The sequence below is a fragment of the Amblyomma mixtum genome, chromosome 8 (assembly GCF_055824585.1).
Source record: "Amblyomma mixtum isolate Tamu chromosome 8, ASM5582458v1, whole genome shotgun sequence".
Classification (NCBI taxonomy): domain Eukaryota; kingdom Metazoa; phylum Arthropoda; class Arachnida; order Ixodida; family Ixodidae; genus Amblyomma; species Amblyomma mixtum.
In genome coordinates this window covers 96,294,821-96,305,495 of record NC_143019.1, presented here as the reverse complement: position 1 = coordinate 96,305,495, position 10,675 = coordinate 96,294,821, and the positions used below count along the sequence as shown (strand labels likewise).

General features: G+C 54.6%; 1 pseudogene; it reads left to right on the top strand.

Annotated features, from left to right (window-relative positions):
* Nucleotides 1-1,334: 1,334 nt before the first annotated feature.
* Nucleotides 1,335-6,873, top strand: LOC149333637 (uncharacterized; annotated as a pseudogene).
* The last annotated feature ends 3,802 nt before the right edge of the window (nucleotides 6,874-10,675 follow it).

Below are 10,675 nucleotides of genomic sequence, written 5' to 3'. Positions count from 1 at the left end.
TGCTACTCTACACTAAAGGGAAGGAGTACGAAACAAAGAGGTATATTACAAACGAAAATTATGGTAGCATTATACCATGAGATGCGCGTTGTCTAGGCAACGCTCCCGTTCAGTCGCATACAGGCTAGCAGACAACTATTTTGCGGGCCGCAAAAAGAGTAACAGTGCTTGCGCGCAATTATGCTTGGAAACATCACCCAGCCTGCTTCGCACAAAATTGGAGTACAGCCTTCACTGAGCACAGAGATCGGCTTTTCATCTACAATACTAGTTGTTCGGCGAGTTGCTGTTCACAATGATCCATAACAACAGCGCGACAGACCGCACAGAGAAGAGACACAGCACAAAGTGCTCCGTTGAAGGTCGTCGAGAATATATTACCAGCTTGCGAACACCGCAGTGTGCTAGACGTGTGGAGCTTCGGCTCCGTCATTTTTTGACTGGAGCCACGAGTGAAATCATCAGGCCCCGTAAATTTTTGTTCCCTTTGGAATCGGCAAGTTCATCGGCATCCGTGGACACCAATTTCATTTAGGTGAGCCCCCTTTTCCAAATTTTAAAAGCGGGTTTTCCTTCCCGCCTCCGGCGCCGACGCTAAGCCTAACGGCTGCGCCGGCGTTTGGATGCGAGGGAGCCGCTTCTTTCGTCAAGATGGCGGAAACGCTCTTTCAACACGATTATGACCCGAACGCCATAACTTGATCAACTGTTCCCGTCACTGCGGAACCAAAATCGGCACCCGCGGACCCGATCTCCAATGAAAATCTGCTGTGTCTGCTATTTTGTTGAGTAGCAGACGCAGAAGCTAGCGAAACATTTCGACCCCAAATTTGATGGGCGCTGTCCTCACTGTGGGGAATTATCCGATACCTTCCACATGGTTTGGGCCTGTCAGAAGAATCATTTTCTTCCCCCCAATCCTTCCCCTTCCCGAGAGGCATGGGAGGCAGCCCTGTTCAACTGCTCGGGGCTGGAGTCTGAAAGGGCTCTAGTCCAACGGGCGCGAGTAGCGGCCTCGTCCAGCGGGGTCCTGGACTCACGACTCCACCTACATACAGGGCTATTTTTGGCCTCTAAACTCTCCTTTAGTTTATTAAAAAGAGTTACCACCACCACCACCCTCGCCCCGCCTAGGGTAAGCGGCGGGAGAGGCTGGGGCCACGCAACGTGCATCAAATAATAATGAGGCGATTGACGCCGAAGAGATCCCCGCGAGCGGATAGGAAGAAGCGACCGCAGAGACCGCGACCACGGCAACGACACAGATCCCGCAAGAAGGACAGCTGACGGCCGTTTTGGCCGCAATTTCCCAAATCAACGAAAGGCTAGGCAAAATGGATACCCGGCTCGATGCTGTCGAGAGTCAGCCTCACACACCATCGGTGAAGCACAAGAGCCTAGCGCCAAAAGTAGCCACAATATCGGTGAGGAACCGCTATGCGTCCCTGGAAATGGCGAGGCCGACAAAAAAAAAAAACGCGATCGCGAGAAGGCGCAAACGACTCGAGTCGTCCGGAAAGTATGATGCAGAAGAAGACCGGGGTGGACACCACCATAGCTTCCCAATGGAACTGCCGCGGGATTGGCAGCTAAGAATCGGATTTAATGTTACAAATTGACGGGCAAGAAAACAAGCCCGATGTAATTGCTCTACAGGAAACAAACGGGGAACTAAGACACCCGTTGTACGCCACTTAGACGTACCCCACGGAGGACGGAACGCCAGTGCTCATCGCAGCAACGTGGTGGCAACTCAACATGTCATGGCGCAGGGCGGGCGCGAGCACACGCTGGTCGAAATTCATGCGAGAAAAATTGGCAGCTCGAGCAATTTATATGCACTAAGCGCGTACTGCCGGCCGTCACAACGGCAGTACGAATTTGGCCGCATCTTGAGCCAGGCGAAAGGGTTGGCGGGGACCAGGCCACTCCTGATCCTTGGCGACTTTAACACACAACGTGGGGCTATAAGTTCCAGTCCAAGAGAGGAAAAGCATTGGCCAAAGCAATGGAGGGTTTACGAGATGGGCCTCCTGAACAATCTGTACGTAACCACCAGAAGAGGCAACAGTGCCGCGAGGGACACCACGCCAGACCTGTCGTGGTTATCGGGCACTCTAGACGTCTACTGGAGAAGCGAAGAGGTGGACATGGGGTCTGACTACAGCGTGATCAGCATCAGAATCCGAGGCTCCCGATATCGGGCTGTGCTGGGGATGGCGCGGATAACGGATTAGGACAAGATGAGAGAGTTCACCCAACGACAAGAACATTTGGTAGGTTGGGGCAACCAAAAGGAAATAAAAATAATATGCCCCCGCCTGCACCGCTTAAGCACAACAGGCTCAACCCAATTGGAAAATAAAAGATGAGGCCCGTAGGCAAAATATATTTTCGCCACCCTTGGGTGGAAAAATAAAATACAAGGGAAAATGCTACATTAGCGACCCACAACCGGGGGAGCGGGCCCGGGGAGACTCCCCTGATCTCCCCTGGGAAGTAGCTGAAGGGATGGGATAAATGGATGGGAAATTGGACGTTGGATTGGGTTATGGGAATTAGGTGGGATTGGGGACAGCAGGATTTTGACCAGATTTGGCTTGATTTGATCCTGAGCTCCTTTTCAGGCCTCCTTGAAGGGCGAGCACTCAGTGCGCCAATAGTGCGCCCTCGGCGTCGAACGTACTCCCACACCACAGAGAACGTTTTGCCGGCGATCTCCGACCGTCCGAAACAGGGAAAATCCTACAGGGGCTCGACTAGGATCCCCTCCCCCAAGCCAGGTTCCGCCACCCCGACCCTCCCGCAGTACTAAGAGACAGATATTTCGCAGCACTCGTTCGGTACTTCGGCTCTTACTCCTGCAGTACTCGCACACGCAGCAGCCATCCTTTCACGGTTTTCGCAGCGATCGAGACCGATCACCCTGGCATAATATGTGAAACTTCAATCCATACACCCACTTTTTCATGGTTGAAGTCTCGGTTGATGTCCGCAGTGACATCACGTGCTACCACAAGGTATATCTGCACGGGCTCGGGCCAGGCTTGATGCTCGCCTGCGATTTCACCAGTCTACTAACCGTTACTCAGATAGCCGCCGGGCTTTCACGCGTTTCGGAGCTTACTGGCCTCGGAGTTTGCTGCTACTTACTCCATCTCTTTTCGTGCTTTCAGGCCAAGGGCGACTTCCCCAAAACCTAAGCTTGGATCGCCCAGCCGCATGCCCCCGCGAGGCACCGAGCTCTTCCCCCTCATCTGGACGCCAGCACATGCTGGCCTCCCTGGCAACGAGGAGGCTCATTCCCTAGCCTGAGGTCTCACATTCCGGGCAGGAGTCGAGCCCCCTCTACGAGCCTCGGAGCGCCTGCTCTCCTTCCGTGATATTCTCTCGTACTGCCGAGACAAACGAAGGGAATACGCACCCCCAGCTCCATCCCTCACCATACCACAGGCTGCACATTGGCGACAACTACAAACCCGAACTGCTCCATACCCAATACTGCTGCATGCCCGATACCCAGACCAATTCCCGTCATCATGCAAACTTTGCGGCAAACCAGGAGACTTCTTACACACCCTCCTCACATGCCCCACCTTCCCTCATCCCCCATCACCAACCGCGGCGGAGTCTTACTGGGAGTCTCTTCTGACCAGCTCGTCCGCTCAAGACCAGCGCCGGATCATCTCCAGCGCTCACAGTAGGATTGCGCTCCAGGGGTTATCCTTCGCGTTGTGAGGGTGCCTCCTCCTCACATTGAGGAGGCTTCCAAGTGCCATGTAGGGGGCTTCGCCCCCACGATTTACATCATTGGCAATAAAAGTTTCCACCACCACCTCCCACTTAGGCATAGGGCATCGTGGGCGCGACACGCTCACAATGTCGCGGAAAGTCTGCTGCACCTTTCCTGGGGATTCGCAACCCCAAGAGTGGATTCCGGCAGATCCACCCACCGCTGTGCGTTGCACCGGAACAAAGCCTAGTAGCCGAAACTACACCGGCCCGTATCCGGTGGCAGGGGGGGCCACGCGCAGGCCGCACAGTCGGATTCCCCCCCTCCCCCCCCCCCCCCGACGACAAGAACAGGAAGAATCAGGACAAGCTAAAACACAACAGACCTACACTGAATGAGCGAGGGAGCAGAAAAAGACCCTCCAAAAATTTACTTGGCCAAGAAATCGTAACGACGCCACAGACACCGTACGTGGACGCCAGATTGACCCACATAAAGGCGGCCCGGAACTCGTTAACGCGGTGGTGGAAACGTCAGAGACACAACAGAAAGCTGTCCAAGCGCATAGTAGTCTTGAACAAAGAGATCCCTGAGCACGCGGCAACACTGTGTAGGGAAAATTGACTAAAGACCTGCGACGGCCAATAGGGCAAGCTCTCGGCGTGGAAGACTTGGTGTCGCTTGAGGCATGTGATCGATCCGCTGAGTAGCAAAACTGCGACCAATCGCAACCTCACCAAGTATTGAACACGTACAAGGGGGACGCCCGCAGGTTCCTGGAAGATCTGAAGGCGAAGTACCTAAAGACAGAGAAGGACCAGTACCCGGTGCCCGATAGGTACGAAGGAAAAGACAACGAAGAGCTGGACCGGCCGTGTACCATGGCGAAACTGTGGACAGCGATAGATGAAAGTAACAAGAGAAGTGCACCCGGCAAGGACGCCATAACTTACAAACTACTCAGTAACATTAGCGGTAAAGCTGCCCGTTGCCTCCTAGAGCACATCAGCGAAGCCTGGGAGAGCTTGCGTTTGCCAAAAAAATGGAAAGACGCCGAGGTCCGCTACATTACAAAGCTCGGCAATGCCCTCACGATAGACAACATGCGGCCCATCTCCCTCACGTCCTGCGTGGGGAAGTTGATGGAGCGCATGGGCCTTCGCTGGCTGCAGAAGCACCTCGAAGAAAGGAGATAAGAAGCCGGAGACGATTTACGGCTTCAGGCAACATCTCAGCACCCAAGACGTAATGATCTAACTCCAAGAACTGGTCCTCAAGCCAGCAACGAGGCATGCGCTTCGAGGGATCCTCGACCTATAGGGAGCGTTTGACAACGTGTCGCACGTGAGCGTGTTGCAGAGTCTGAGCAAGACCAGGTGTGGCCGAAAGACATTCGGCTACATAAAAGATTTTCTGTCAAACCGAACGGTGGCTATCAGGATTGGGGAGGAGAAGTCGGACCTTGTCGAGCTCGGCGATAGTGGCACTCCTCAGGGATCGGTTTTGTCGCCCCTGGTCTTCAATATGGCCTTCCTGTCCCTGCCCGATCTACTCAAGCAAATCGAAGGCGTGGATCACGCGTTCTACGCCGACGATATTAGGGTGTGGCCGGCCTGGATGGAGGAAGCATTGCAGCGGGCGGCATCGACCATGCACGAGTACGCAAAGTCGTGTGCACTGAGCTGCGCTCCCCAGAAATCAGAGCTGCTCATGTTCCAACCGAGAAAATCCAAGAAAGATCTGCCGCCAAACGTGGTCATCACCATCGACGAAACAGCCATCAAGCCAACACAGGAGGTTAGGATTCTTGGGCTACTACATCAGAGCGACGGGAAGGCGCATGCCGCCGTCGCGAAGATCAAGACTACAACCGAACAGATACTTAGTATGATTCGAAGGGTATCTAACAGAAACTGAGGCCTTAAAGACGACGGTGCCATGCTTCTGGTACGTGCGTTCGTCATGTCACGGGTTACCTACTCCCGCCCCGTATCTCCAGCTGACGAAGGCGACTAGGAACACCTTAAACACGATGCTTCGTAAGGCATCAAAACAAGCACTGGGCATTCGTCGACGCAAAGACTGCTAGACATGGGCGCCCACAACACGGTGGAGGAGCTCATTGAAGCCCGCCTCTCTAATCAGAGAATCCGGCTCAGTCACACGGAACACGAACGACACATCCTACGCAAGATAGGATGACCGATGGAGCCAGTACCCATCAAGGAGGCACTTCCGGAAGACTGGAAGACGACCATTCAGACCAAATCCCTTCCCCGGAGCATGACGCCGGGCAAGGACGACCAGAGGCGCACCGCGCGGGCCAAATCATAGCCCGGAAGCTGGAAGCGAACCCTAGGGCCCTCTACGCGGACGCCTCGCTCCGAAAACACAGTAACCGTGCTGCGGTGTTGGTTACATAAAAGGACAGGCTGATCGTGAGCACGTCCCTGAAGACAACAGACCCCGTAGTTGCCGAAGAAGTGGCCATGGCCCTTGCACTCCCACAGCCGAGCGTGGACACCGTGGTCACCGACTCAAACACAGCCTATGGAAGCTTCCGCAGGGGTGTAATTTCCTCCGCGGCCCAAGCCATTCTATCCAAGGGCAAGCCTCCGGGAAGAGCCATAGAGCTCGTATGGGTCCCGGCTCACTCGCAAGTAGCAGGCAACACATATCGCTGGCTATCATGCCCGAGAAATGTCAATCCGGGCCGAGCAAGAGCGGGAAGAGCTACCGCACCCGGTTACCAGCTTTCGGTACATTACCCGGATGTACCGAGAGGAAAGGTGCAGACTGCCAGAACCGTACCCCAAACTTACCAGGCAACAACAGATAATCCTGCGTCGAGCGCAAGCGGGATCGCTTGCGCATCCCATACTGCTGAACCGCATGTACCCTACGGAACACGATGTGCTCTGTCCTTTTCGCAGAAGAAAAAAGAACACCCTGCCGCACGTCTTGGCAGAGTGCACAGAACTCAAGACCTCCCCCACCCTCCTCCCATTGCCGCCAACACCCCCAATCTCCAACCCCTTGAGCGATGGGAGATCTTGTTATCCAGCCCCACCCTACCGAATCAGCTCGCACTGACGGACAGGGGCCAGGAGCTGCTGGTAACATTTGAGTCACGTAACTAGGGAACCACCCCGTCTGGTGGCTGCGTGCTCCATCAATTTATTTCGGGGCCCAATAAATGTTAATTCATCATCATCTGCGTCTGCTTGGGCGCCGCTCCAGACGAGAGACCAAGATAGCGGGGAACGCTACGCCAACCACCAACAACGCAGCTGCTACCCGCCAAGCTGCCGCCTAGCACGCGCCGAAGGACTCCAGCCCTATTGCCCGCTAACAAGTGGAGGCTAAAACCGAAATTCCACCTAGACGACTTTCTAATTGTCATCAATCCCCGGAAATCATTGGCCATCCAGGACGCTTTTCAATATGGCGAGCTCGATGCCGTGTTCGGCGCCTTCCTCGGGGCGCCTAAGGCGGCCGAGTGGAGCCTCCTTTTAACGCGAAAGCCTTAAGGGCCCCCGTGTCGCAGAAAAGCCGGTGTCGTCGGTGGCGTTGGCCGCGAGCGAAAAATCCCAGACGCATTATTAAATAAAACGGTAGGAAACTGGTCGAGTTGGGGAATCGTACCAGGGCCTCTAGAGTGCGAGACAAGCACGCTAAACACTCCGCCACGCCAGCTCGTTGGTTGGAATGAACAAAGGCGCGTCTAGTGAATTCGATGTCTTCGTTCACTCCCATCTTCCTCCCTTCTCTTACAGCGCGGTACACGTGTACACCGAGATATGCGAGACAGATACTGTGCCATTTCCTTTCCTCAAAAAACAATTTACCGACGAGCAAGGCATCGAACGGGCGATGAGGTTCTGTGGACTCCCTCGCAGCGTTGCAAGATGCTGTCGCGTTCCACTCTTGAAGTCGAAGCTTAAGCGTTCTCCAATTTTTTTTTTTTTTTTGCAAGGATCAAAACTTGATTCTTGCTAGCACCCGGAACTTCCGCATCGCAGACCGTCTGCTAGGCGACTTTTCCATTAAATCGGCTTAAGATGGGCTTCTCGCCGGCCATCTCAAACAACACGAAGAGGACGTCTGCTATGGGGTCATTACGGTGGCCAACAAAGAGACGTCTGCAACACTTCAACCTTGCGTGCAGTGGAGAAGCTGCACTATACTTGACGTCCGCAAGTTCGGCATCTAGAACAAGGCCCGGCTCACCTTTGCCCGCACGGTGAAGCCTAGGTTCGTCAACTACAACTCTGAGATTGTCTCAGTGCAGCCATATTTGCGCAGTAGTTCGGCCTGCAGCTTATGTCGATCTGTCTTCCATGGGGTGGACTCTTGTCCCAACCCAACCAAAGACAAGTGTGGCCTGTGTGGACAGCAAGCGCATATACAAGAGGGGGTGTGGATCCCTCACAAGTGTATGCCCAAGTGTGCGGTTTGTGGCAGGGGCCATGCCACGAACTTGCGGGTCTGCACTACAAAATATCTTTACAACAAGCCAGCCTCCCCAAAGGGCGGGAAATCCAGCGTAACGAGCCGGCAGCAAGTCACCTCGGCAGCGTCGGCAGCGATGCTTCAACACATTGCGGCGACTTCAGCGGCTCAAAGCGACAAACGCCTACTAGCGGGAATGACGTTAAAAGCAGACACGTGCCACCACTGCCCCCACACGACGGCCAGGAAAAGCCCATCCCGAAGGCAAGAATGGTGCGGCCGGTGCCTGGGCCAACGTCGTCAAAAATGGCAAACAGGTGAGCGGTTCGGGCAGGGTGGTCTCCTGCTCCCGCCCCCTCTCCCCTCCCCCTCACTTGGTGGCTGATGATGTGCTCCACAACCTTGTAGCTTCTCTCCGGGTACAAAAAGAGATGCTATCTGCCAAAATTAAACTTAGAGGCTAAAACAACTTCCCCTTCCCCTAGTACCCCCGATGCGGAGGCTACGGAGAGTGAGACGGTGGCGGTGGTGGTGAAAACTTTTAATTGCTGAGAGTGTGGGAGCCACAGAGAGGCCCCGCTACATGGTCGGAGTCCCTATTCCGGGACACCGCATGACAATGCCCCGTCTCTCGCCCATTTCACTACAGCCCTTTAGGACTCAAGCGAGGCGCAGTTGAGGACGGCAGTCACCCATGCCTCTCTGGAAGGGGTAGGGGAAGGGGGGAGATGCGGATTTTGAGTACATACCCACACCATGTGGAAGATATCGCGCCTGCTCTGCAACCTTCCTTTGCCTCAATTGAAGCCCGTCTTAACGCCAAATTTAACACTCTGTTGGGGGCAGTGATGGAACGCCTCATCGCTCGAGTCTTGAAGTCTATTCTCGTTATAATCACTCAACACGTCGCGACTAACTCCGCCTTTCTCGCAGAACCGGTACCCTTAAGGATGTATCTAGTCGGCCCTCCAGATTGTCCCGCTGAGTCAATGACCTCGACAATGACAAAGACAGCGGCCCCCTTCTAGGTGCTGAGCTTCAGCCCCTGGTATCTGGCTCGGGCACAGCCTTACTTCCACCTGCCAACTCTACATTAGAGCATGGCGGGACAACCTTGGTGTAGGCGCTCCCCCCTTTCCAAATCGGCTTCCCCGATTACGATTACTGAATGGGACTGTCGGGAGCTCCGCTCCCGTTCTAAACGGGAGGACCTCCGGCTTTTCGTTTCAATCTTTGTACATTTGCCAGCCGTGGTTGCCCTCCAAGAGCCAGGGAAAGGCGCCACACTAACAAATTAAGCGACGTTCCAGCAGGACCCCTCGTCTTGTCTACGCGTCCGCAGAAATTATACAGCCAACCAGGTAGACTTAGACACGCAACTTGAATACTCCTATGTAACGATGACCTTCCTCCCACTCCGCAAGCAGGACCCACCGTCACACATACTCAGTGTAAATTGCAATCCGAAATTGCCGAATGTATCCTTCGCGGACCTCTTTAACCGCGCGGTGAGAGTTGCGGGTCGGGACCACCTCCTGATTGTGGGCGATTGCAACACTCCCGTTCGGATGTGGGATTACTGCCGTTAAAAGAAGTGGGAACGGAAGTTGGCGGAGCTTGCGTCAACGCTGAGCCTCACTCTGCCCACTGACCCAGTCCACCCAACTCGTATAGGCAACTCCATGACTAGGGAGACATGTCCGGACATGGCCTTTACACGCAACACTCACTATCAACACTTAGTCAACCCCGAGGATACCCTCGGCAGCGACCACTGCGTCCTAAACACTACGATTAGGGCCCATCCTGTCGAGCGACCAACAACACAAGCCCGACTCCAGATTGGACCAAATTCAGGCAAAATTATAAGACTGCGACACCCATACATGAGAAAGGCTACCAGTCTTGGTCCGAACAATTGGTCTCTGGCCTTCGCTCCTCCGTAACTCAAATTCCGCTATCAGAGGCTGTCTCGCATGTGGAGAACCACCTGCTCCACCTCTGGGAGGCCCGGCATTGCCTTGTCCTTTGGTGGCGCCGGCAAAAGCACAACCGGAAACTAAAAGCTCGGATCACCGAGCACTCTCAACGAGCGGCTGAGAATGCGGCCCAACTCGCCGACTCCAGCTGGGTGGCTAGATGCAATACGGCCGCGCGGCAAATGTCAAGCCGGAACACGTCACGACTCTTTCGGGCCCTAATCTACACAATGCAAACGCGCATAGAAACTCAAGAACAACCCAAAGAGCAATACACAGCTTTCAGGGCAACCCAGTTCAGTTGGTGCACAAACTACGGGTCCAGTACTTGTGCGCCACCGAGGACCCCCGCGGGCCAGCGTATTCTTATGCAGGCTCAGAGAACGTTGACCTGGATCAGCCGTTCCAGGTGCAGCATCTGAGGGCGGCCCTGGCAAAATAAAACGCGGCACCGCTCTGGGTTGGGAAAATATTACAGTCAAACTTTTTGCCAACCTACCCGAGCCAGCTT